Source organism: Melozone crissalis, unplaced genomic scaffold (genome assembly GCF_028551555.1).
Source record: "Melozone crissalis strain CALT ecotype California unplaced genomic scaffold, PUWL_Pcris_2 ptg000046l_1, whole genome shotgun sequence".
Classification (NCBI taxonomy): domain Eukaryota; kingdom Metazoa; phylum Chordata; class Aves; order Passeriformes; family Passerellidae; genus Melozone; species Melozone crissalis.
In genome coordinates this window covers 3,396,148-3,422,142 of record NW_026535824.1, presented here as the reverse complement: position 1 = coordinate 3,422,142, position 25,995 = coordinate 3,396,148, and the positions used below count along the sequence as shown (strand labels likewise).

At 52.1% G+C, this 25,995-nt stretch overlaps 1 pseudogene; it reads left to right on the top strand.

Moving 5' to 3' along the window:
• LOC128943458 (uncharacterized) overlaps nt 1–25,995 on the top strand; it is a 48,467-nt pseudogene that overhangs the window by 2,880 nt on the left and 19,592 nt on the right.

Sequence of the window (25,995 nt, the reverse complement as noted above, 5' to 3'; positions counted from 1 at the left end):
TAAAATTTGGAAATTTCAAGGTTCTGACTCCAGCACCATCCAGATCTAGTGTTTGCTGAGACCGCCAGTGCACAGATTTGGAAATTTCACAATGCCTTCACAGCCCAGGTCCAGCAATTTGGTTTTAGCTAGCTTAGGAAGAGAAGTTCCTCGGACTGTGACTTTCCTTTTTCTTGGAACTGTTTAAACCTGCTCTGGGCTGAAAACCCAGACAAACACCGGCAGCTCACACCTGTGGCCCCCTGAGCTCTGGGACGCTGCATTCCAGAACCAGAGGGACTTAGAAGAGACCGAGTGAGCCAACTACAACCCACAACAAGGACTTTCTGAATTTTCCATCTCTTCAGCACTGTCCAAGGTTTTATTTAATATTATTCATTTTTCATGCTTGTGAATACTTTACTTGTTTAATAAACTGGGTTTTTTTCACTTTTCTCGAGGGAAGTCTTTTCCTGAACTAGTAGGGGGAGGGGCTGCTTGAACTTCCTTTCTAGATGGATTCCTTTTGGAGGTTTCCTCCCAAAATTTGCCCTAAGCCAGCACAAACAGTCACAATGAAAACTTCACCAGTGGCATAATTTCCTGGTGGCAAATCTTGTGACAGAAGCTTGACCTTGTTCTCCATGAGAAATTCTTGGGAAGAGCAGACAGGACAAGATTCCTGGAAAACGGAAACAGCTTTCCAGAAGTGAAATGAAAATGGAAGAAACAATCCAAGATGTTTTCCTCTATTTATTTCTATGCTCCCCTTTTCCATGTTGCATCCCAGTAATTCCAGATGTACCTCACCTCTAAGATCAGTGACTTAGGGATTTTTAGGCGTTCTAAAATACCATGAGCCACACACAGTTTTCCTTCTCCTGTTTTTACTGGAAAGCAACACTGGAGATGTAAGTGCAGTGCTTGGGTCAGGTAGGAATCCTACCCCAAGGGAAGGTGCCCCGAAAGTGTTTGACCCTCAGCAAGGACAATGCACAGCAGCAGGCGAGGGGATCGCTGTGCCAGTGCGCAGGAGTCAGGGCTCTGCATCTGGGCTCAAGGCTGCAAAGTTCCCGTGTTTGGACAGACGGAGGGGCTGTCCCCGCGGCGCGCGGGGCTCGAACGTGGGGCTCGTGGGGCGAGCGGGGAACGGACACGGGGACAAACGGCCCCGGTGCCTCAGTTGCAGCAGCGGCAGCAGCAGCGGCAGCAGCACCGGCGACAGCAGCAGCAGCAAACAGATAGTTTTCAACACTCTTTCCATTTCTCTTTTTCTTTCTCTTTCTCTCCCTTTCCCGCTGTCGGGCACCCTTCTCTCGGGGTCCCTTGCCCGGCGTCCCTCTCCTCTCCCCGCCTCCCTCTCCCCTGCCGGGCCAGGCCATGCCCCCGGCCCGCCCCCGGCCCCGGGCGGGGCTGCCCCGTGCCCGGCCCCGGCCGTCCCGCCGCGGTCTCGCCTCCGCCTGGCTCTGGCCGTACTGGCGGTGGCGCTGCTGGGCGGGCATCAGTGCCTGGTGCGGGGGCGGCATCGCCGCCCTTCGGCTCCGCCTGGCCCGAGCCCGGCTCCGGACCCGAGGCAGGGTCCAGTCCCGGCCCCGGCCCCGGCCCCGGCCCCGGCCCCGGCCCCGGCTCCGGCTCCTCCCGGGGCCCGCGGAGGACACACGCGGCGCGGCCGCTCCCGCCACCTCCGCTGCGGCTTCCCCGGCCCGAGCTCCGCCGCTCGGCAGCGCGGCCGCCAGCCCCAAGCCGCCGCGGCCCGGGGCGGGTGGGGATGCCGGGCCCGGGGCGGGTGAGGGGCGCTCGGGGGTCGTTGCTGGCCCCGGGCCGAGCGCTGACAGCCGCGTCTCGCCCGCAGGTGAGGCGCACGAGGCCCTGCAGGAGCGGTACCGGCTGGGATCGCTGCTGGGGCGCGGCGGCTTCGGCAGCGTCTTCGCGGCCACGCGGCTCTCGGACGGCGCCCCGGTGAGCGGCGGGGCCGGCGGCGGGCGCGGGAGGAGGGGGCGGAGGAGGAGGGAGGAGGAGGAGAAGGTCGGGGCGCGGCGGGACGGGTGGCGAGCTCAGCCCGCTGCTCTCCCTCGCTCGCAGGTGGCCATCAAATGCGTGCCGAGGGATCGCGTCCGGCACTGGGGCGAGCTGGTGAGTGAGCGGGGCCAGCGGCAGAAGCCGGGCCGTGCCGGGCGGCGAGGAGCCGGGGCCCGGCAGGGTGGGAGCCGCCGTGAGCCCTGCGGGGAGAGCGGGCGTGGGGTGAGCGGGGCGTGCAGAGCATCCCGGGCTGCCTGAGGGCTGCCAGAGCCCCGGCACGGCCTCGGCCCCACTGACGGCACCGCGCTCCTCCCGCAGCCCGACGGCACCAGCGCCCCGCTGGAGATCGTGCTGCTGGCCAAGGTGTCCCGTGGCTGTGGTGGTGTTATTCAGCTCCTGGAGTGGCTTGAGCTCCCCGACAGCTTCCTGCTGGTGCTGGAGCGTCCGGAGCAGTGCCAGGAACTCTCAGGTTTCCTGGCGGAGCGGGGGTTCCTGCCCGAGGAGGAGGCGCGGGGGCTGTTCCGCCAGGTGCTGGAGGCCGTGCGGCACTGCACCAGCTGCGGGGTCCTGCACCGGGACATCAAGCCCGAGAATGTCCTGCTCGACCTGGCCAGCGGGCAGCTGAAACTGATTGACTTTGGCTGTGGCGCCTTCCTCCAAGACACAGCCTACACCCAGTTTGCAGGTGAGCCCTCGCAGGGGATGCTCCTGGGCATCTTGTGGCCCAGCCTGGGTGCAGCACTGGGGTTTCCCCCTATTGCAGCCGGGATAGGATTGATGCTGGAGCCGAGTTGTTCTGGGTGGGGTGTGAGGGCGGCCAGCTCCCAGCCCTGCTGACAGCCTTCAGCACCCACTGTGGCCTGGGCTGGGGCTGGAGCTGGGGCAGCCAGCCCGACACAAACCCCCATGGGGGTAGCAGAGAGGGAGGCCTGACCGCGTGCCCCGGATGGTTTGGTGTGCAGGTGAGGAAGGGCTGGACTGCTCTGCTCTCCTTGTTTGCCTTGGCTTATTAACATTTTTGGGGGCCATGGAGGTGGGGAGGAGAGTGAGTTTTCTCCACTACTGGGTGGGTTTCTTCTTTGTGTGTCATGGTTTGGCCTTCCCAGGGATTGTGCTGCCCTCTTCCAGCACCGGTGGCTTCTTTTCCAGCCCCGAGTTTGTGCACAAGTCCCAGGTGCTGGTGAGAGGGCAGCTCTCACTCCATGTGCCTCTGGGGCAACCCCCACATGGCCAGGGATGCTGGGGCCAGGCTCTGGGAGCAGCAGCATCCCCCTGCTGATCTCTGTCTGTGTTCCACAGGAACCCTGTCCTATAGCCCACCAGAGTGGATCCAGCACCAACGCTACCACGGCGAGGCAGCCACGATCTGGTCCCTGGGCCTCCTGCTGTGCCACCTGGTCATGGGGAAGCACCCGTTCAGGAGGGGCCAGGAGATCATCCGGGGGCGGATCTTGTTCCCACGATGGCTCTCTCAAGGTGGATCCTCATCTCTGGGCACGGGGCCAGTACCATTGCTGGGAGACAGGAGCAGGCTCATGGGCATCCCGCTCTGGCAGCTGCTGAGGAGGTGGCACATGTCCTGCTCTCCTGCTGTCCTCCAAACAGAACATCCATGGGGAAGTTTAGGCCCAGCTCTGGGCACACCCAGCATGGCCTGGGCATGGGAACAGGGGGGCAACTTCTCCAATTGACTGATGATTTCTGGTTTCTCTCCCCAGACTGCCAGGATATCATTAAGAGGTGTTTGTCCATGCAACCCTCGGACAGGCCATCCTTAGAAGATCTTTTCTGTCATCCTTGGGTGAAGGGTATTCCTCTGCCCTAGAAGATGGGAGAGATCCACGTGCACATTTGGATCCAGGGGCCTGGCAGGTACCAGCTCCACGCATCTCTTGGCAATCAGTGGCAAAGCAAACCAGGCTGGTTTTGTCCTGCCTGTAGCTTTGAGCAGGGGTCAGCAGAAGGGAATATGCATCTCTTGGGCTGGAGCTGAGCTGCAGACCTGGTGTGGTGGTGGTGATGGCAGGCCACTGGTGACCACCATCCCCCTGGTTTTGTTTGTCCTGTTCATGGATGGCTGGGGCCCCGGGCAGAGCCCTGACAGCCTGGTCTGGCCCCAGGGCAGGAGAAGGAGCCTCTGGAGAAGCTGTTCCAGGTGGGGCTGCTGCTGGAGACACCAAGGACAACCTCAAGGATGACAATCTCTTCCCAGCCTGGCCAGCTGAAGATGGTGGACTTGGATTCTGGCACCTTCTTCAAAGCCAGGCTCCAGGCCCAATTCGCAGGTGAGTCCACAGGCAGGGGGATGCTCCCTGATCTGGGCATGGCACGGCCTGGCTGGGCACCAAAGGTTCCCCCTGTGCAGGGGCAGATGCAATGAATTCTTCAGTCAGCTGCCCAGCTGCTTTTTGACTCTAGGAAGCTACTGAGGGCTGCATGTGCCGTGGCTGGCTGCAGGCTGGGCACATGTGCTGCCCTCCTTCTCTGCTGCCAAAGGCAGCAGGGATGGGCAGCTCTGGGCACAGCTCTGGGCACCGCAGGCCTTGGCACAAGGGCACAGGAGCTCTCAGCTGACGGGCACTTTTTGCTTTCTCTCCTTGCAGCCAGGCTCTGCGGGTGCTGAGGCTGCTCTGGGCTCTGCCAGGGCTCTGCTGGGCTCAGCCCTGGTCCCAGCTGGGCTGGTTCTGCCCTCACATTGCTCTGACAGCTCTGCATCAGACGAGCCTGTTGCGAGCACAGTGCCTGAGCTTTCTGCTTTGGCAGGTGAGTGAGACTCTGCTGCAGGCCCAGAGATTGCAGCTGGGGACACACATCCAATTGGCAAGGACCCAAAATCTCCACAGTCCCAGCTGAATGCCTGGATCTCTTTTGTCTGTCCCATTCTTCCTTCTTTATTGGCTGGAATTATGAAATTGCACGTTCTTCCTCCTCTAGAAGTGCCACAAGTGGGCCAAAGCTGGCGAGTGGGCGATGCTCCTGAGGCAGTGGAGTCTGGAGCTGGTGGATGGAGAATTGCCCTTCTGCACTTCCAAACCAGAGCAAAAAGCCGTAAGTGGGACTTTGTCAGGGATTTCTTAGAGACACAGTTTCAAAGGGAATGTGCAGCTCATTTCCAGGCTGAGAAGGAAGGTCATCTTCTAAAGGATTTGGGGTTTGACAGAGTTTCCACTCCCAGTCCTGCTTGGAGCTGGAAGGGCACAAAGCAATTTCCTTGTGCTTCAACCACAATTTCAAATACCAATGTTGGAAACAAAGCCCAAAATCTTTTAAGAGGCTGCTGAGGTCAGTAAGATGGATGCATGCCATCAGCACATTTACAATGTAAATAACTGAGTTATCTTTTTAAAAAGATCATTTACCTCTTAATGCACAGAATTTAACTTTGCCTTTATATTTTGTTTTTTTTCACTAACATTATGTTTTTTTCACTAACACTTGGATTTTACTCTTATCTTTTACCATTTACCTATTTTTCCCTTTGTCCTTTTTTTTCCTTTCAATAGAAAACATGTCCTACAAAAGGAACATCCTTTGCTCCTGGTTCCTGTGTGGAGCAGCTCCCTTCCTGCTGGCTGAGCTGGTCAGGCAGAGCCCGGCTTTTCCCCGTTGCTGGGCACAGACTGATGGAGCAGCACTGCTGAACACGGGCACACAGAGGGAGCAGCAGCAGCTGCCTTTGGCCACCTGAGGCTCCAAGGCCCAAACTCTGAGCAGCCAGGGCTGGAAGAGACTGGCAGGATCTGATCCCTGACTCTAGGCCAGGGCTGCACAAATGACCCCACAGAAGCAGCAGCAGCAGCAGCAGCAGCAGCAGCAGATGGAGCTGATTTTGAGCACAGCCCCTGCCCTTCTTCCCTCCCGTGTGCAGCGGTGTCACAGCAGCCTGAGGCACCTGGGAGCCCCCAGTGCCAGCAGGGACTGGAGATGGCAGCCCAGGGCTCCTGGAGGCTTTGCAGGGAACGGAGCTGGGCACTCCCTGTCCATGGGGAGCTTCCAGATGGAAAAGGCTGCTGTGCCCAGGCAGCTCCAAGGGCACAGAAAGGAGGCTCTGGAGCACTGGATCTGTGCCAGTGCCACAGTCCTGGGCAGCAGCCACTGAGCCCTGGGGGAACAGAGGGCACAGCACGAGGGACAGAACCAGGCAAGGGCAGAGACTGGAGAGAGCCAGGCCCGGGAGCAGGAACAGCTGCTCCATTGCACTCTTGGAGAAAGATCTTGGCTGGTTCAAAGCACTGAAAGGCGTGAAGGGCAGAGAGGAGGCCACAGCAAACAATGCTCCTGTTTGCACAGCCTCCCCTCTCCGTGTCCCAGAAGGAATTGCATGGACTGTGTTCTTCTCTCTGAGGCGTCTCGTTCAGCATGAGCATGTCAGCACCAGGAGCTGAAGGAGCTGAAGCCTCAGGCCACAGGAGCTGGGCAAGAGGGAACTTTTGGAGCAAAGTAATGCTGCTAAAATAGCCCCAGCTGGATGCAGTGGATATAATCATGGAATCACAGAATCCTTTCTGTTGGAAAATCCCTCTGAGCTCAGCCAGTGCAGCCGCTCACCCAGCAGTGCGAAGCCCAGCACTAAACCACGTCCCTGCAGTGCCAAGGCCTGGACACCAGCCCTGAGTGAGGCCTGGACAGCATGCCCTGAGCCAAAGGTGGCCTCTGGATGAACCTTCCAAGCAAAGGTTATCTTTGTATCTGCTCCCTGATGAAATATCCATGGTCATTAGCAGTGAGATAGATGCAGCCACTCGTTAGTGAAACATGTGTTGGAGATGAGGGGGAGACGACCATCCTTTAATGCATCGAACTCCGATTTTATTGATCAATCAATCACCTTAAATAACAAAGTTAACGAACTTCATGCATATTCTGTAATCCAATGTCATGATAGGCTAACAGAGAAATTTCGAACCACTCCCTTTGTTTTAGAATACCTACAATTGTTTATTAAAAACAGAAACCAAAACAGAAACCAAAAACTAAAACAGAAACCAGTGTTCCCAAAACGTTTACATCTGTTCTCAGGATGGCAGGCCTTCCCAGAGACGGTGTTCTACTTGTTATGGGAAGACAATCTGAGAACTCCATTGTTTATAGAATGATGCCTGAGAGAGTCTAATTGTTTATACAAATCAGAAAGCTGAGAGCTGTTAGAAACTGCTTTTACTTTTCCCCTATACTTTTCTCTCAATTGTATGTCTCATGGCCTTTTCTTTAAGTCATTCTTGAAAAACTCTCCAACAAACATGTATTGACCTTTGTGTATTTAGAAGCCAGACAAGGCCATGAAATCTGACATCTGGCCTTGTTTGGGGCTGTATGGTCAAAGTCAGCTCCCTTGGTTCCTCCTTGAGCCCTGGCCAGGCTTTGGGAGGGACCCAAGAGGTGGATGAAAGCAGATGTTGCCACACTAGCAGTGCTGTCAGTTTGTTCCTTCAGCACTGTCAGAGCTGGGCCCTCTCCCAGCAGGGTTGGAGCCTCACCTGGGGCTGGAGGCACCTGCAGGAATTCCCAGTGCCCAGGAGTGGCTCTGCAGCCCTTGGCTGTGACAGCTTCCCCAGCTGCTGTGTGGGTCCGGGGGATGGTAAAGCCTGAGGGTAAATGCTGCTGGATCTTTGTTAATATCTGCAGGCAATCTTTGTTGGGGATGGTTGGGTGCATTGCTGAGCTGCTCCTTTTGTGATTCTTTGCTGCTCTGAACTGCAGGAAATGACACTGATTCCTTCAGTTGGAGTCTGTGCCTTTGGTGCTGCCCCTGCCCACTGGTAAAACAAAACTGGCACAGTCTGGCCAGATCCCAACAAAATGTCACTTGTTCAGTGTAAATGTGAGGAATCAGTGCCATCAGAAATTCCCAGCTGGGAAGCCCTTCCCTGGAGTTCCCTGGCTCTGGAGTGGGCTGAGGTCGGAGCCCCGTGGGAGCAGTGGGGCAGTCGGGTAAAAGAAGCTGCACCCCTGGATGTCTTCAAATGCATCCAAAAATTGTATATGGAAAAGGAAAAGACCTTGTGGATTTGGGCAGACAAAGATGAATTTGTTGAGAGTACATAGGAAACAGCACCTTCAGAAGGAACAATGATTGTTGGAATGCTCCCACAAGGAGCAACAGAAGAAGGTTTTCAGCTTGAGCTCAGATGCCCTTGTGCAAGTGAAATATCAATATAACAAATAACTATATACATATTTATAGTATAATAAGACCTTCATGTTTATATTTATAGCTTTTAATGTATATATGTCTATATCTACATGTCTATATCTGTATTTATATATAAATATGTACATATAATAATAATGTGAAATAGTGCTGACAATACTAATTTGGTATCTTTGGCTGCTCAGGGATGTAACACGAAATACCCTACAGAACAGGATTGGCCAGGACCCTAATGTCAGTGGTCAACTTTGTGAGATTGTATACAATGGAAAAAGGAGGAAGGGAGGAAATTGGCTATTTTTACAGGGTGTGCTGATACTGTGATGCAGAGTGCTTTGTCTGTTCCTGTGAAAAATACAGCGATTTTGTCTGCAGGGTTTTTCATGTACCAGAGTATGCACAAGCTGCAGGATTGGTTGCATGGGTGAAGGGGTTGTTAAAAGAGCAGTTGGAAAGATGAGGAGAAGGGAACCTTTGCCCATGGAGAACCCATCTCCCAGATGTGCTCCATGCCCTTAACAATGGCCCACGGGGGAAATGGAAACCCCCTGGCTGTGCACGGCTGCCCCCAATTTGCAAATCCAGCCATGGGCAGTGAGACTTGGGCTGCCTGGGAAATTGTTCTGGCTGTGATGGCCCCTGGCAGGGCCGGCCCAGAGGCTGCAGGGCTGGGCCTTCATGCATTGGAGTTCATTAGGAGAAATTCAAAGCAAATGAGAGCTGTCAATACTGAAACAGGAATTCAGATTCCTCCAGGACACTTTGCTTTGGTAACTGCTCCCTTGGAGCTTGGCCTTGCAAAGTGTTCCTGTCATGGCAGGAGGAATTGATGCAGAATATCAAGGAGAAATTACAGTAATTCTGTAAACAATAATGAACAAGATTGGATTATTCAACCCTGTGACAGGGTAGCACAATTATTGATATTGCAACTCTAAGAGCAATTGATAAAAAAGGAGATCCAGCTCCAGTCACCACCATTTGTGGAGATAAAGGGTTTGGATCCAGCAGCCCTAATAATGGAGCCAGAGTGTGGGTCGGAGGCCAAATGGCCCTCCCGAGGCAGCTGAAGGAGCAGCTCCTAGGAAAGACAACTCTGAGTCCTGAAACCTGGGCAGGAACAATGGGAATGTGTCCCTGCAGCCAAGTATTGTGTGTGAGAACAAGTAAATCTGACAGGATATTGTTTTACACATCCTGCCAGACCAGATCTCCCTGTTTGCCCCAAGGGCCCCTGTGGAAAATGCTCTGATCCACGGGGCTCCATGTGAAGGCTGCTGTGACACTGAGGGACTTGCACAGGAATTCCATCCAGGAGGCTGGGTGCCCCTCAGGGCCTGGGACCCGGCCCCTTCCAGCCAGAGGGGAAAGGGCCCCCCAAGCCTTGTTAGCCACAGACAGCATGGGAAAGCTGAACAGCAAAGGGCCCTGGGGCATTATTCTGGAATTAAAAAGGTGCCAGCTCCATGCACAACAGAATTCTTGTTCCTAATTCGAATGATTGAGAAAAAAGAATGAAGAATGGTGTCACTAAAGTACTACTGATGTCTGTAAGGTGTACCTTGATAGTCAGCCAGAATCTTTGTCTGCCACAAACACCTCTAGTGTTTCACCAAGGGATTGGTCATCATAATGTAATGATGGGTTTTGATGGATTGCTGAGCTTCTTTTGTAATTCTTTGCTAATGATGATGTGCTTTGCTGAGCTTATCCTTTTGTAAATCTTTGCAGCTGTGCATGATATAAATGACACAATTCCTTCAGTTGGTGTCTGTGTCTTTGGTAGTGACCCTGCCCACTGGTGAAACAGGGCGCCCTCTTGCCTAGGTGTTCCCTGGGAAGGCAAAAGCCCTCCCTCCAAAATTCCCCCCTTTCTCCCTGTTCCCCCCTTCATACACTGAGCATGATGTGCTCTGGTCTGGGCTATGCCCGGGTCAGTTGGGCTCCCCTGTCCTGGCTGTGTCCCCTGCCCAGCTGCCCCGCAGCCCCAGCCCCTCCCCAGCGTGGCTGGACGAGGGGCAGGACAGGCCTTGGCTGTGCTGCAGCTCAGCAAGAACAAAACCATCTCTGCGTGCTCAGCCCTGTGCTCAGCACCCGGCCCAGCAGTGTCTCAGTGCCAGGGCTGTGCCCTCAGTCCCTGCCAGGGGTTTCCATGGCAACTGCCAGGCCAGGTGACCCAGGTGTCCCCCCCAGTGCCGGTTGCCATGGAAACAGTGCCCAGCCCTGCCCCTTTCTGTCTGGCTGACCTGGCCTTTGGCCTTGGCAGTGCCGTTGGCTGCTGGTTCCTGGTGCCTGAGCGGCCAGCGTGGCACAGGGCATGTGGCCATGGCACAGCCCCCAGCAAGGGATCCCCTCTGGCTCTGGGCACTGACACCAGCCCTGAGCAAGGGGCCAGGGCAGCTTTCCATGGCCACTAACCATCACAACGGGGCTGGGCATTGGTTGCCATGGCACCAAACCAAGGACCGGGCCCCATGGCCATTGCCATGGCACCTGGTGGCACCAAGTGTCACTGCAATTGTACCTGGAACAGCCCTGGCACCGCTTTGTCCTGAGGGTTGCAATGGCAGCTGAGGGCAGCAACAGCTGGGGCTCTGCAAGGGCCCTGGGGGAGATGGGAAGGAGCAGCAGAGCAGGGGCTGATCCATCCCCAGTGTGCTGCACAGCCCAGGGCAGCGTCCCAGAGCATCCACATGGAGCTGCCAACAACATCCCCCCTCTGCAGCCCTGGCCTCTCCCCAGCTCACACAGGTGCCCCATCCTTGCAGGCACAGACACGGCAGCACTGGCTCAGCAGCCCCTGTTTGCATTGCACACAGCAGCGGGAGCACCCCCATGCTGTTGGTGTGGGCACATGAACCTGAGGGAGCACAAATGCCATCAGCCCCTAGGGCCAGCAAGGGCTGGGGAACACCAGGGAAACCACTCAGCTTTGTCCTGGCCTCTGCAGTCAGCCAGAAAGTTTGTTCCCATCAGCTGGGAGTTTCCTGTCCCACTGCAGACGCTGTTGCTCAGAGCCAGGGCTGCCTAGCAGCCACCCCCAAACTGCCCTCAGCATTTCCTCTGCTTCACCTTTGCTTTCTTTACTCTTCCTGATACAAATTTCTTCTAATTGCCCTCCTCAGGGGACCCAGAACTGGACACAGCACTCGAGGTGCTGCCCAAGCAGTGCTGAGCACAGGGGAAGAATCCCTGCCCTGCTCCTGCTGGCCACACCATTCCTGAGCCTGGCCAGGAGCCATTGGCCTTCTTGCCCACCTGGGCACACTGCTGCCTCATGCCCAGCCTGCTGTCCATCAGTCCCTGCAGGTCCCTTTCTGCCTGGCTGCTCTCCAGCTGCTCTGTCCCCAGGCTGTATTGCTGCAGGGGTTGTTGTGGCCAAAGTGCAGGACCCGGCACTTGGACTTGTTAAACCTCACCTTGTTGGATTTGGGTCCTGGATCCAGCCTGTCCAGGGCCCTGTGCAGAGCCTTCCTACCTCCATCCTCCATCAGATCCACACTCACACCCAGTTTGGTGTCATCTGCAGATTTGCTGATGTTGGAGACAATCCCGTCATCCAGACCATTCCATGCAGACATTGAAATCCACGCTGGCTGGCTCTGACCCCTCAGCCATCCTGTGGGTGCCCTGGGATGGCACTCAAGGTGATCTGTTCCATAACTTTGCTGAGCACCCAGGTCAGGCTGACCGGCCTGGAGTTCCCCAGCTCCTCCTTCCAGCCCTTCTTGAGGATGGGCTCACACTGGCACCTCTAGTGCTCTGGGACCTCCCTGCTGAGCCAGCACTGATGGTAAATGATAGAGAGCAGCTTGGGGAGCTCATCCACCAGCTCCCTCATCCCCCTGAGATGGATCCCATCCAATCCCATTCACCTGTGAGCATCTGAGTGGCTCAACAGGTCACCAGCTGCTTCCTCCTGGATTCCAGGGGGGCTGTTCTGGTCCCTGTGCCCATCTAGCAGCTCAGGAGAGCACTTGTCCTGAGGACAGCCTGTCCTAATATTGAAAATTGAGAGAAACAAGATGTTAAGTAGCTCTGCCTTCTCCTTATCTTTAGTTACTATATTCCCCACTGCATCCAATAAAGAGTAGAGGTTCTCCTTATCCCATGTTTTGCTATTAATTTAATTGTGGAAACATTGTCTATTTTTTTTCACAGAAGTGGTCAGGTTAAACTCTAATTGAGTTTTCACCTCCTGACTTTTTTTCTGCACGACTTTACAACATCCTTAAACATTTCCTAAGCTGCTTGACCTTCTGTCCAAAGTTGATGCACCTCTTGTTACCCTTGAGTTCCCACAAAATCTCCATGGCCAGCCAGGCCAGTCATTTTCCTCACTAGCTCATCTTTTGCCACACTGGGACAGGCTGCTCCTTCCCCCTTAAGATTACTTTCTTGAAATGTGTCCATCCTTCCTGGACCCCTTTGTTTGTAAGGGATATTTTCCTTAAAAAGAAATCAGTACCTGATTCATTACTCCCCAAATCTGCATCCTAAATAAGCCAAAGTCTGCCCTTCCTAATTGTTAATAAATTGTTTCCTGTTCAACTGTGGTCTGTTGGCCATGAAGGGAAAATTTCTGTGCCTCTGAGTCTCACCAGTTCCTGACCCCCAAAGGACACAAACCCAAAGAGTTGTGTTTCCCACTCCAGTGGCTGCACTTGCACTTCCCTCCATAGCCAGAGCAGAGCTCCCTTGTCCCAGAAAGTTCTTGGCAATGCAGGGATGAAGGAAACAGGACAGGCTCTGGGGATCAGGGGCAGGGCACAGCCAGGGATTTGGAGGCTGTTGTGAGCCGAGGGCAGGACTCAGACCTCGGCCTTGGTGAACCTCATCCAATTGTCCTGGGCCCATGGCTCCAGCCTGGCCAGATCCCTCTGCAGAGCTTCCTGCCCCCCCAGCACAGCCACACTCCCACCCAGCTTGGGCTCACCTGGGAACTGACTGAGGGTACCCTCAATGGCCTCATCCAGATCAGCAATAAAGAGATTTCGCTGACCTGGCCCCAATCCTGAGCCCTGGGGACATCTCTGGATGTGACCCCATTCCTCAGCTGCTCTGACTGCCAGGGGTTGGATGAGAGAAATGGTGGTGTTGGGGTAGGAACAAAGTGTGATTGACTGTCAGCCATGAAGGGTCTTGATTTTCATATCTGCTCAAACTGCATTAGGAGGTGCTGGGGATCAATATCAACTGGGGATTGCTGATATCAATCTATAAAGAAGAAAATAAAACAGGACAAAAGAGTTCTCTCTGCATTGTTTTCAATATGGTATATTCACTTTGAATAGCCTTCTGAAATCTGTCTAATTAACCACAGAAGATCTGAAAACTTAGATTATTCCCATGGAATTTTCTTGTTTTGGGTGTTTTGAACAAATGTTTATGAGCTTTTCTTACTTAATTCCTGAAGTCAAGAGGTGCTGGGGATCCATATCAACTGGATACCAATCTATAAACAAGATACCAATCTATAAACAAGAAAAGAAAACTGGACAAAACCAGTTCTCTCTGTTTAGTTTTCAATATACCATATTCACTTTAAATACACCTCTGAAATCTGACTAATTAACCACAGAACAATTGAAAACTTCAATATTTCCCACGGGGTTTTCTTGTTGAAATGTTTTAAACAAATGTTTAATAGCCTTTTTCACTGAATTCCTCAACTGAGTAGCTCAAGAAAGAAGAGGCCTCTGGAGTAGTAAAATTCATCAGCACCCTCCAAGTGGCTGAGGATCCATCTCCATCAGAGCAGCAATGAACAGAAATGGGCACAGCTTTGTGGCTGCCCCAGCTTTGGCATGGGCCCTGGGCCTGGAGCAAGAGCAGCTCTTGAGGTCCCCAAGGCCGGGGCTCTTGTGCTGCCCTGGGTAGATGGGATGGCAGCAGGGGCTGCAGAGCTCTCAGCACCTCAGGCCGAGGGGAGCAGGGCAGCCAGGGAGCCTCCTTTGGCCTTGGCCCAGCACCTTCCCTCATGGCTGGAGCCGACTCCTGTGGCTGCTGCTGTGCCCTTGCCAGGGGCTGAGGCCGTGGGGCAGTGCCCAGAGCAGCCTGGCTTGAGCAGAGCTGTGGGGCCAGAGCCAGCTGGGCTGGGCTGGGGAGAGGCCCTTGGTGCTGCCCAGAGCTCAGGGCAGCTGGCAGAGCTTGCAGGGAGCTGGGCTGGGCTCAGACAGCCTGGCCTAGAAAACATCAGTGTCCATCTCAGCCTGGCTGAGTGTGCAGGGGCAGAACTCAGGCCAGGCCTTGTGAGGTAGGGCCAGAGCCTGTGCAAGGCATTGCAAACAGGCAAGTGGCCCAGAGAGGAGGCTGCTCTGTGCCCTTGATGGCAGGGATGGAGGAGGGAGGGGGTCCAGAACATTTGTCAGCACCAGCCTCTGTGCCCAGGCCTTTGCAGCCCTGGCTGCTGAGCCCAGCTTCTGCCTGGGCTGAGTTTGGCTGTGGCCCAGCTCCATCCTCCTGCAGGGTCAGGGCCTGTTCCCAGTCATGGCCAGCCCTGGCTGCCTCTCTGCTGGCCCAGAGGCCGGCAGAGCCCAGCGCAGGGCTGTCTGTGCAGTCCCACAGGTGCCAGGGGCTCTGCAGGAGCTGGCAGAGGCTGCCCAGCAGGGAGGCCATGGGGCACAGAGCCCCAAGGCTGCTGTGGGCACCACGGCACAGGGGCCGTTCCCAGCCGCAATGCTCCTGGCCTGGGCTGGGCCTGCACAGGGGCTGGGCCACCATGGCTGGGCCAGCACAGGCCCAGACGCTGCTGGGGCTGACAGCAAGGCCAGGCTCACACAAGACATTGCTGAGCATGGCCTGTGCTGACCAGACCTGACTGTGCCAAAGGCAGAGCTCAGCTGCCCTTGGGGGCTGCAGCAACAGTCCAGAGCCCAAAGAGCCTCCATGGCTGTGCTGGAGACCAAGGCTGCAGGAGGGAAATGCAGGGCTGCTGCAGGATGGGGAGGGCATTGAATTCCAGCACACACCTCAGCTCTCTGATGATTCCAGCACCATGCTGGGCCCTGTTTCAGACTGGAGCAGAGCAGATGTTGATGGGACAGGAGCCCTGCGGGGCTGTCAGGGACCTGCAGCTTGCAAGGTGCTCTGCTCTCCCTCAGGTGCTTTCGGAGAGATCCAATCCTAGCTGGGCACCTCAGGGCACAAGTGGCACTGCCTGGTCCCCCCCCCCCCCCCCCCCCCCCCCCAGCAGTCTTGCCTGGTGGGGCAGGGAGGGAGGAGTGAGTGGGGCTGGGGCACTTTCGCTTTTGGCTTGCTGGCCTGCTTGCTTGCCTGCTTGCTTGCTTGCTACTGCCTTAGCCCTAGCTGATAGCTGCCTTTTTTTTTTCCCCTTTGCTGCTTTCTGCGCTGTTTTTTTTCTTTTCTTTCGTCCTCTCTTTCTTACCCGCCCCTGAAGATACTGGACCGGCTCCGGACCTGACCTGGGACGTCTGGCGGGATCTCCAGAGTCAGCTAGAGAAGCTCAGAGCCCTCCACAACACTGACTGGTTTCTTTTCTTTTCTTGTGTTGGGGAGTGTTCTTTTGTTACTTGTCAATAAAGAGGTTTTCTTTTCCACTTTGCTCCTCCGAGAAATTCCTTCCCGAACCCGGTATTGGGGGAGGGGTGGTCGGAGGTTTGTCTTTTGGGGGGGCTCCCTTTTGGAGATTTCCCCTAATTTGTCCTAACCAGGACAATCTTTTTGGTGCGTTGGCCAGGAAACAGAGGCCAAAGCCAGTGGAAAAAAACCTATAACAATAATATTTTGGTTTTGGTTGTTTTGTGGGCATATTGGTAATTCATAATGTCATTTGGGGTGAAAGCTTGCCGGTATTTCTGGTCCCTTGGGGTTTTTGAAGCTTTAATACCTTTGTGGTCCCTAGGGTTATTTCCTTACCCAGAAATAGCTCTGGTGTTGTCCCTAATAAGTAACCTTTGTAAGCGGGGGGCACTAACCAGAATAGTCATTGGGCTGGTCGTATGTTTGCTGATTTGTCGGAGGTTTATGAAAGACTTTGTTTCAGGAATGTATGGATTGCTGTCATGGCTGTGTACTCAGTTTGTTTGGGGAGAAGAAGGGGAAAGGGCTTCTCAGCTTTTGTCTTCCTTCTTCTCCTCCAAATTGTTGACATCTCTATTAGAAAATATTGAATTTCCCCTGAGTTTAAAAGAAACCATCTTTCTGGCATTTAATTTATTAAGCCTTTTCTATACTGTCTGGAGTGTATATAAAATGAAAGCCGAGATTTCTAGAGGGGTTAGAGAGACTCCTGATTCAGGAGTAAAACAAAGCAGGAAAAATCTTGACTGGAGTGGGAAATGGGAGGATATGGGCCAGACTTTAAAGGAATTTTCTGATCCTATAGACTGGGACTTTCCATCTGATCAAATTCAGAACCCAGTCGAGGTGGCAAAGTATTTGAGGGAGAAGTGCCATGGTAATACTAAGGAGGAAAGGATTACTGCAGCGAGCTGGGTCTTGGCGCTTGTTTACCGTACTCTGCTAGATACTGTGGAGCAGCAGATAGCAGAAAGGGAACAGGGAGATAAGTTAGTTACTATCCCAGTGACCCAGGCTGCAGCTAACATCCCAGGCTCCAGGCTAGCAGCTGAATCAGACAATAGGCCTCAACCCATGGCTGTCGCAGCTAATACAAGAGGTGGAAAGTGTAAAGGCAAGACTGATCGAAAGGTGGAAGATGATGATGATGATGCAGGAGAAGGACCCTCACCAAAATCAGAGGCCACATCAAAGGGCACAGATTCTGGAGCTAATATTGACTCCTTTTCTCTGAAGGACCTCAGAGGCCTAAGAAAGGATTACAGACGACAACCTGACGAATCTATAATTAGTTGGTTAGTCCGCCTTTGGGATGCTGCAGGGGAGGTTACGATTTTGGATGGTATTGAAGCAAGGCATTTGGGATCCCTGTCACATGATCCTGTCATCGATCAAGGTATGATGAGCAGGGCTAGCCCTCACAGCCTCTGGGAACGGGTCCTGGATAGTGTAGCACAAAGATACTTATGTGCAGATGATCTCTATATACAGCAGACACGGTGGAAGACCATAGAACAGGGGATCCAACGCCTGAGAGAGATGGCGGTGGCAGAGCTCATTTTCTCAGATGATATAACAACTAGGAATCCGGACCTGGTACCATGCACACCCGTAATGTGGAGGAAACTTGTGCGACTTGGGCCACCTGAATACGCTTCTGTCCTAGCAATAATGAAGCGGGATGATACATATGAGACTGTGCTCGATATGGCGAAGAAGCTTCGAGTGTATGCAGATGCTGTGCATGGACCAACTCATGCCAGAATTGCAGCAGTGGAAACCCGACTGCAGAAACTAGAGGACAAAATAGAGGAGAATCATAAGAAACTCCGGGAAGAGATTAAGGAGGACCTTATTCAAATCTCAGCTGTGCAAATTAGAGGCCCTGGTATCCAACGCTGGCGCTCCTTTGATGGGGAGAGAAGGTACACCCCATGGGCTGAGTTATGGGTCTTTCTGCGTGAGTCTGGAGAAGACATGAGGAGATGGGATGGAAAACCCACCGCTGCTTTGGCACAACGGGTGCGTGATTTGAAGAAAAGAGGAAGTATCACCAAAAAGAGAGCAGCTCTGGTTGCTCATAGCTGAGATGTTGAGTATGACGATGACATGTCCGATCCCCTTGAAGGAACTTCTAAGGCATACGCCCAAGGAAAGAAGGACAATCTGGCTTAGAGGGGCCCTGCCTCTAGCCAGGAAGAGGCACGGGAAAACCGGGTTTTTTGGAAGGTGTGGATCAGATGGCCTGGCACATCAGAGCCACAAGACTATGAAGCATTGGTTGACAATGGATCACAGTGTACCTTAATGCCATCGGAACACGTGGGGACAGAACCTGTTTCCATTGCTGGAGTGACGGGGGGATCACAACAGTTGACTTTATTGGAAGCTGAGGTGAGCTTGACTGGGAAGGAGTGGCAGGAACATCCGATTGTGACTGGTCCAGAGGCTCCGTGTATTTTGGGCATAGACTTCCTCTGGAATGGCTATTACAAAGATCCTAAGGGATTCAGGTGGGCTTTTGGAATAGCTGCAGTGGAGATAGAGGGTATTAAACAATTGAATACCTTGTCTGGACTATCAGAGAACCCATCTGCAGTAGGACTCTTGAAGGTAGAGGAGCAACGAGTACCAATTGCCACCTCAACAGTGCACCGCAGGCAATACCGGATGAATCGAGATGCCGTGATCCCCATCCACAAGATGATCCGAGAGCTGGAGAGCCAAGGGGTGGTCAGTAAAACCCACTCACCCTTTAACAGCCCTATCTGGCCCGTGCGAAAATCTGACGGAGAATGGAGATTGACTGTGGACTATCGTGCCTTGAATGAAGTGACTCCACCACTGAGTGCGGCTGTACCGGACATACTGGAACATGGCATCGAGTGGGTATACCATATCCCCTATCATGTACCTGCTGCAGGGAAAGTGGAAAGGTATAATGGATTGTTAAAAACCACCTTAAAAGCATTGGGTGGGGGGTCTTTAAAAAACTGGGAGCAGCATTTGGCAAAGGCTACCTGGTTAGTTAACACTCGAGGTTCCACCAACCGAGCGGGTCCTGCTCAGTCTGAGCTCCTTAATAAGTAGATGGGGATAAAGCCCCAGTGGCCCATGTCAGAGGTTTGTTGGGAAAGACAGTATGGATCAACCCTGCCTCGAGTACAGACAAACCCATCCGTGGGATTGTTTTTCCTCAAGGACCAGGTTATATACATGGTGGATAATGCAGAAAGATGGAACAACATGGTGTGTACCTCAGGGAGACCCGATTGTGGGGTGAGACTCATATATGAATGTCATTGTTTGTTGAATGCGAGACAGAAGGAAACTGTAAGTGTCAAAGGTCTGAGCAAGTAAGATGAGAGGAATGCGTAAGTGTCAAAGGTGTGAGTAAGTGAAATGAAAGTTTTTTATTGTATGTTCACGATATGGGATAAGGGGTAGAGTGTCATGGGGTGACAGCCTTTATCCCAGTATCGTGTATTGGTCTGGCAGCTGTGTTTTTTCTCTCTCTCTCTCTCTCTCTCTCTCTCCCCCCCACCCCCCGGCCGTCTTGCCACGGTGGGGCGGGGAGGGAGGAGTGAGGGGGACTGGGGCACATTCGCTTTCGGCTGTTTGGCTTTGCTTGCTGCTTGCTTGCTGGCTGGCCTGCTTGCTTGGCTTGACGCTTTGCTTGCTTGCTACTGCCTTAGCCCTAGCTGATAGCTGCCTTTTTTCCCTTTGCTGCGTTCTGCTTTCTGCGCTGTTTTTTTTCCTTCTCTTTCGTCCTCTCTTTCTTACCCGCCCCTGAAGATACTGGACCGGCTCCGGACCTGACCTGGGACGTCCGGGATCCCCGGAGTCTGCAAGAGAAGCTCGGCGCCCTCCACAACACTGACTGGTTTCTCTCCTTTTCTTGTGTTGGGGAGTGTTCTTTTGTTATTTGTCAATAAACAGGTTTTGTTTTCCACTTTGCTCCTCCAAGAAATTCCTTCCCGAACCCGGTATTGGGGGGAGGGGTGGTTGGAGGTTTATTTTTTTGAGGGGACACCCTTTTGGAGATTTCCCCTAATTTGTCCTAAACCAGGACAAGCACATAATTCCTGCCTCTTCCTGAGATTTCATTGCTGGGTGAGGAGCTCAGCAGTGCTGAAAGCTGAGGCCTGTCCTTTGTGATCCCTTTGGGATGGCAGTGGAAGTGCCCTGAGTGCACATTCAGAGGCACCTTCAGGGCTTCTCATGCCATGACACCAAAACTAAATGTGCAAGGTGACTTCCTAGAATGGCATGTAGTCCTTTGAAATATCTGCAGGCAGTGGTCTGAAACTGCTTTGTGAGCCTGCTCCTTGGGATCATCAGTGAGGGGCTGAGGGCTGGCCTGAGCCCGGTGCTGTGTCCCAGTGGGAGCAGCCGCACAGGCTCACGTGCAGAGCAGGCATTGCCAGAGGCCCTGGAGATCTCATCTGCCCTGCATCCACCATTGTCAAGGTGCTGTAAGCATCAGCTGGTGCTGACTTTCCTCTTGGACCCCTTGGTTTAGGCACTATGGGGAATTTCTTTCCTGAAGCCCGTGGGATTTGCCCCTGGCAGGTGTGATGGGGATGCTTGGGGAGTGTGGGGCTTTGGGGGCAGCTGCCCGGGCAGGGGCTGAGCTCCGGGCCCTGTTGGGCCCATGGCCCCCAGAAGCAGCAGCAGCAGCAGCAGCCCCAGGGCCCAAAGCCCCGTGCCCCCTGCCCAGCACAGGCTGCCCTGCAGCTGTCACCCGAGCGGGGCCCAGGGGCCACTGGCTGCTGGCAGCAGCAGGAATGCGGGCAGGGTGAGGATGCCCTAGCCTGGCTTTTGTCTCTGGAATAATGCAGGCACAGGGCAGTGCAGAGCAGGCTGGGAAGCAGAGCCCAGGGCCTTTGGAGGCTGCAAGGCTTAAAGATCAGCCCCTGCAGCAGCCCAGATGTAGCTGGCCCAGTTGCCAAGGCTGTGGGGGCCTTGAGAGCGGGCAGCTGGATTTTGGATGGCTGTGGCCTGCTGGTGGCTCTGGGCCCAGGAGTGCCTGTGGCTGCAGCAGGAAGGGTGGCTGAAGGTTTGCTGCCTGCTTTGGTGGCCTGGCTGCAGAGGCCAATGCTGTGAGAGCCCCCTGTGTGTGAGCTGGTGAGAGCTGAGCTCTTGGGGACAGCGCTGTGCCCCAGGCCAGGAAGAGCAGCAGTGCCCAGTGCCAGGAGTGGTGTCAGTGGGAGCCCCTGTGCACAGGGACCCCCAGCCCCAGGGTGGCCGTGCCAGCACCCCCAGGGACCTCCAGCCCCAGGAACGTGGAACAAGTGGAACTCACAATTGTGCAAAGGCTGCCTGTTCCCAAAGGAATGGCCAAGAGAAGTCAAGTTTTAAAATGAAACAGTATTTATTTGCCAAAGATTGGCAAATCTAGGATTTACAGAACATGTGTCATTATACAATTGTTATAACAACAACAACAACAATATACAGAACATATTTACATGGGATCTGAGGGGCTAACAATCTTCAAAATGTATTTACTGGAAACTTCTAATGTAGTCAACATATTTACAGGAACTTCACAACTTTCAAACGTATTTACAAAGGTATCAGATCTGCGCCATCATGTGCATGAGTCCTGGAAGAAACGAAGCAGCAAAGCTGGACTCAGCTGGCAGCACAGGGCCCAGCAGGGCCTTCTTATACATGCGATTCATAAGAAAGTCTCCAAGAAACAGTTCCCCTTGCCTAGTCACGGTCCCCTTGTAATACATTCCTTAGTTCACAAGCAAGATCATAAATCTTCTGCTTATCTTATTCTAAGAGCATTGTATGCTGCCTCCAGACAGGTTAGTATTCTTACTTTCCTGCACTAGTTTAATTATTTATTAAATTCCTAAGACTACCTGCTAGGTTACGCACAAACCCAACACACACACTATCAACGGCTACAAAACTGCAAAACTGCTTTTAACAAACCAATTCACACACAACTCATAACTAAACTATAATTACACATTTTGCTAAATTTCATTTCTTTTCCAACATTTCCCCCCTTTTGAGCATCCTTCAGTCCTGCTGCAAGGATGCTCAATCAACAGTATTGACAGTAACATCTTCATAACGAGGTGGGGAGCGTTCTTCATTCTGCCGCCCGCGGGTCATCGCCTTCAGCAACCGGAGAGATCGTTTCTTTTCCTTTTCGATCACACCTAAGCGGCATCTATATACAATCCATACAGTCACTAAAAATACTAAAAACATTAGTGTATACGTATAGCAGACGTAATCCAGCCAGACAGGTGAAGCCCCAAAGAATCAAATACTGCTCCTATCCAGTTATGCTGTGCTTCCTTTTCAATTTCCTTGGTTTTTGTTTCCACTTCTGCCAGCTGAGAAATATCTTTCTCAACTTCAAGTGTAACATTTGGAATGTGTACACAGCAATGATCTATTCTCCTACTCAGGTAACCACAAACTCCATGTTCTTTTAACAGTAGCAAGTCCAGTGCCATTCTGTTTTGTAGGGTCATTCTTGATGTAGCTTGCAATTGCAAATTTACATCTTTAAAACCCTTCTTAGTAGCTGCTGCCAACCTTTCTGTCCTAACAAGTTGTTGAGCATCTCCCTATTTCAATATGTTGCTACCAGAGGGAATAATGACTCTAGTATCCATCCAAAGTGTACTCCTGAGCCAGGTTCACGCCACTGCTCCTCTAGGGATTCTTCCCTCTTTCTGAGTCCTTTCCTTTGGATCAATCTATTCTGTTTCCAGTATGGACACAATGTGGGAACCCCTAGGGTGATTTGTGTTACTGTTCCATCTAGAGGTAAATGTGTGGTCCACTGTCCATGTCCCAACACCCAGACTAGATTTCCAGGGCTATGCACAGTAGTATATCTGCAATCTATAGGTCCCTCCATGGACTCTCTGCTAACCGTATGATCATATCCCCTACACTCGCATCCCCACTTTAATGCCATTTTCACCGGTACCAATCCAATTCGGTCTTCTGGTGTATCACATGTAAAAACCTCAGTACAATTCCAATCCTCTTTCTGCGGTCTGAACTCTCGGGAAGATGTAGATGTGATAAGGGCCCTATAATGTGACTGATTCTTTACTCCTGATCATTGGATGCACCATTGTACTTCCCCAAGGTAATTATAGTGTTCCAAAACACTAGGTCCCCATAATGTCTTCCAACTATTCCAGGTGTCAAAATTCTGTGTGACATTCTGACAACTCATCTCATTTCGGTGGGATTTCGTTCTTATTCGTACTGTATTGCATGGCTCATCTATTGGGGTTGCAATCAAACACCTCCTGGTATTTTGAATCCAACCATAATGATTGGGTTTCTTTTCACATTCCTCTCTAGTCATAGCCCGAAAGGTCATACACAAATCCCTCCATACATCTACTGGTTTGGGAACTGACTGGCAGGACCATGAAGCATTCTTGAATGTTTCAGGCATTTTGGTTACCGGTATTATTCCCCAGGGAATTGGTTCACCTGCAGCCTGTGGTAATGGTAGGCAAGCTGTTATTTTAGTCACGTTCTGCATGATCCCAAAATCTCTAATTAATCCTACCACTAAGTTTTCCTGCTCAGTATTCCGTTCTATTGTATCATTAGCCTCCCGTCTACTCCTTCTACCGTGTCTCTGTAAGGATAACATCATTCTGTCATGCCTCCACCATGCATTTCCTATTCTGGGATTAGTGACATTCAACCACCCACAACCTTTGCCTTCCTTCTCCCACCAACTGGTCCCATCCTCTATTCTGTCCCAGGTCAGTTCCCTATTTTGCTTCCACCATTTGACCCGTAGGTTCCTTTGATATCTTGATCTTACTAGGAAGGAACAATTTATTCTAAGGGGTGGCCCATCCCACATGTTCGCTGTCATTGATACTGGATCAACCTTTATGTTTTCAGCACGATCCCCTGTCCCTGGCAAAACCCTCATACTCACTCTTTTTTAATCAACACTATCCCGTATCTTGATCAAACATGCATATTCTCCCGTATCGTTTGTGGTTACCTTAGTAAGATTCAGTACTGTGTTTCCTTGTTGTTTATCCTGATCCCAACCGACTCCCATCTTGCCTCGGCTTCTTTCAGCCCCCCGTTGCCATATTGCAATAACTTCATCGGCCTCAACTCTCTGGCTGTCAAATATAACACAAGTTGATTGAACATCCATCCCTTCCATGACTGTAACCTTTGTTTCTTCAACCTGTACTAGAGTAGACCCTTGAACGGGTAATAGTCTCATGATCACTAGCAGTAATATAATTAGGAAGGCGGCTTTGCGCAGAAGATCATCCGGGTTGGAGACACCATCTGGGTTTCCCATTGGAACGGTGCCTTCTTTACCCTGGTGTAATGGATCCAAGCATCCATCCCCTGGACCTTCACCGCCGTGTAGGTCATCATCATCACCTGGTGGGGTCCGCTCCATGATTCCCATAGCGGATCCGTGATCCACTTCTTGACGTACACCTGGTCCCCAGGCTGGATGTCGTGGACAGAATTCTCCAGCGTGAGCAGTCTATTCCACTGTAAGGTATTTCTTAAAGAATTTAAGATCTTATTAAGTGACATAACATACTCTGCAATTGCCTGGTCCCCACTCACATGTACCTCCCCTTTTAATACAGTTGCATGATATGGTTTGCCATATAGTATCTCATATGGACTTACGCCTACCTTTTCCCTTGGCTTAATTCAAATCCTGAGTAGGGCCAAAGGCAAAGCTTGAGGCCAGTGCAGTTTAGCTTCCTGGCAAATCTTTTTGATTTGTCCTTTCAGGGTTTGATTCATGCTTTCCACCTGCCCACTAGACTGAGGTCTCCAGGGGGTATGCAAATTCCAGGTTATATCTAACAGTCGTGCTAATTCCTGCACTACCCCGGCTATAAAATGCGGACCCCTATCTGATGACAATCCTAAAGGTACTCCAAATCTTGGTATTATTTCTTTTAACAAGGTTTTTACCACCTCCTTAGCCTGATTAGTTCTACATGGAAAAGCTTCCGGCCACCCTGAGAACGTACATACGTACACTAACAAATATCTGTATCCCTGTGCCCTAGGCAATTCAGAAAAATCAACCTGCCAGTAATCTCCCGGTTGTGACCCGACTTGCAGCTTTCCCATTTGTATTTGTCTCCTAACTACTGGATTATTTTTCAAACATACCAGGCACATTGCATTAACTCTTTTTGCCATTGTTAACATCTGATTAGAGATTATCTCATTTTTCAAAAATTTTACCAATACTTCTGCCCCCCAATGACATTTGTTATGTTCTGATTCCAAAATAAATTTCATTATGCGGGTTGGTACCACTATTTGTCCCATTGGTGTAACATACCACCCAAGTTGATTCCTCTGTGCCCCTAGCAAGTTTATTAGTTTTCCATCTTCTATTGAATATTTGGGCTCCTGATTCAGGTATGGGGTAGCCGGATTCGTTCTTACCGGTACCAATGCCATTTGAATCCATATTTCCCATGCCACTTGCCGTGCTGTAGCATCAGCAAATCGGTTTCCTCTGTAAACGTCTCCTTCCGCAGTCTGATGTCCTCTAACATGCATTACTGCAACTGCTTTGGGACTATGTACTGCATCCAGTAGCTGTAGCACTTCTTCCCGGTGCTTGATGTTAGTTCCCTGTGAATTCAAAAGCCCCCTTTCCTTCCATAACGCCCCATGTACATGAACCACACCAAAGGCATATTTAGAATCCGTCCAGATATTAACCCTTTTGTCCTTGCTCAAATACAGGGCTCTGGTGAGTCCAATCACCTCTGCCTTCTGGGCCGAAGTTCCAGGTAACAAAGCCTTTGCCTCTATTACCTGATCCAATGTTACCACTGCATACCCGGCATAGCGAGTCCCATTCTCGACAAAACTGGATCCATCAGTGTATAGTTCCCATTCAGGGTCTTCCAATGGTTCATCCTTTAGGTCGGGTCTGCTGGCATATACTTGTTCAATTACCTCTACGCAATCGTGCACCAGTCCCCCAGCCTCCTGATCACTGCCTAAAAATTCTGCTGGATTAACATGATTAGTAGTCCTTATTTCAATATCATCCTGTTCTTTCAGGATGGCCTGGTATTGCAACATTCGACTGGATGATAGCCAGTGACCCCCCTTTGGCTCCAAAACGGCCATGACCATATGGGGAACAAACACTTTCATTTTTGCCCCCAAAGTCAATTTCCGGGCCTCTTGAATAAGAATTATTGTTGCCGCCACGGCTCGTAAACCTGAGGGCCACCCGGAACTTACCGAATCCAGTTGTTTAGAGAAGTATC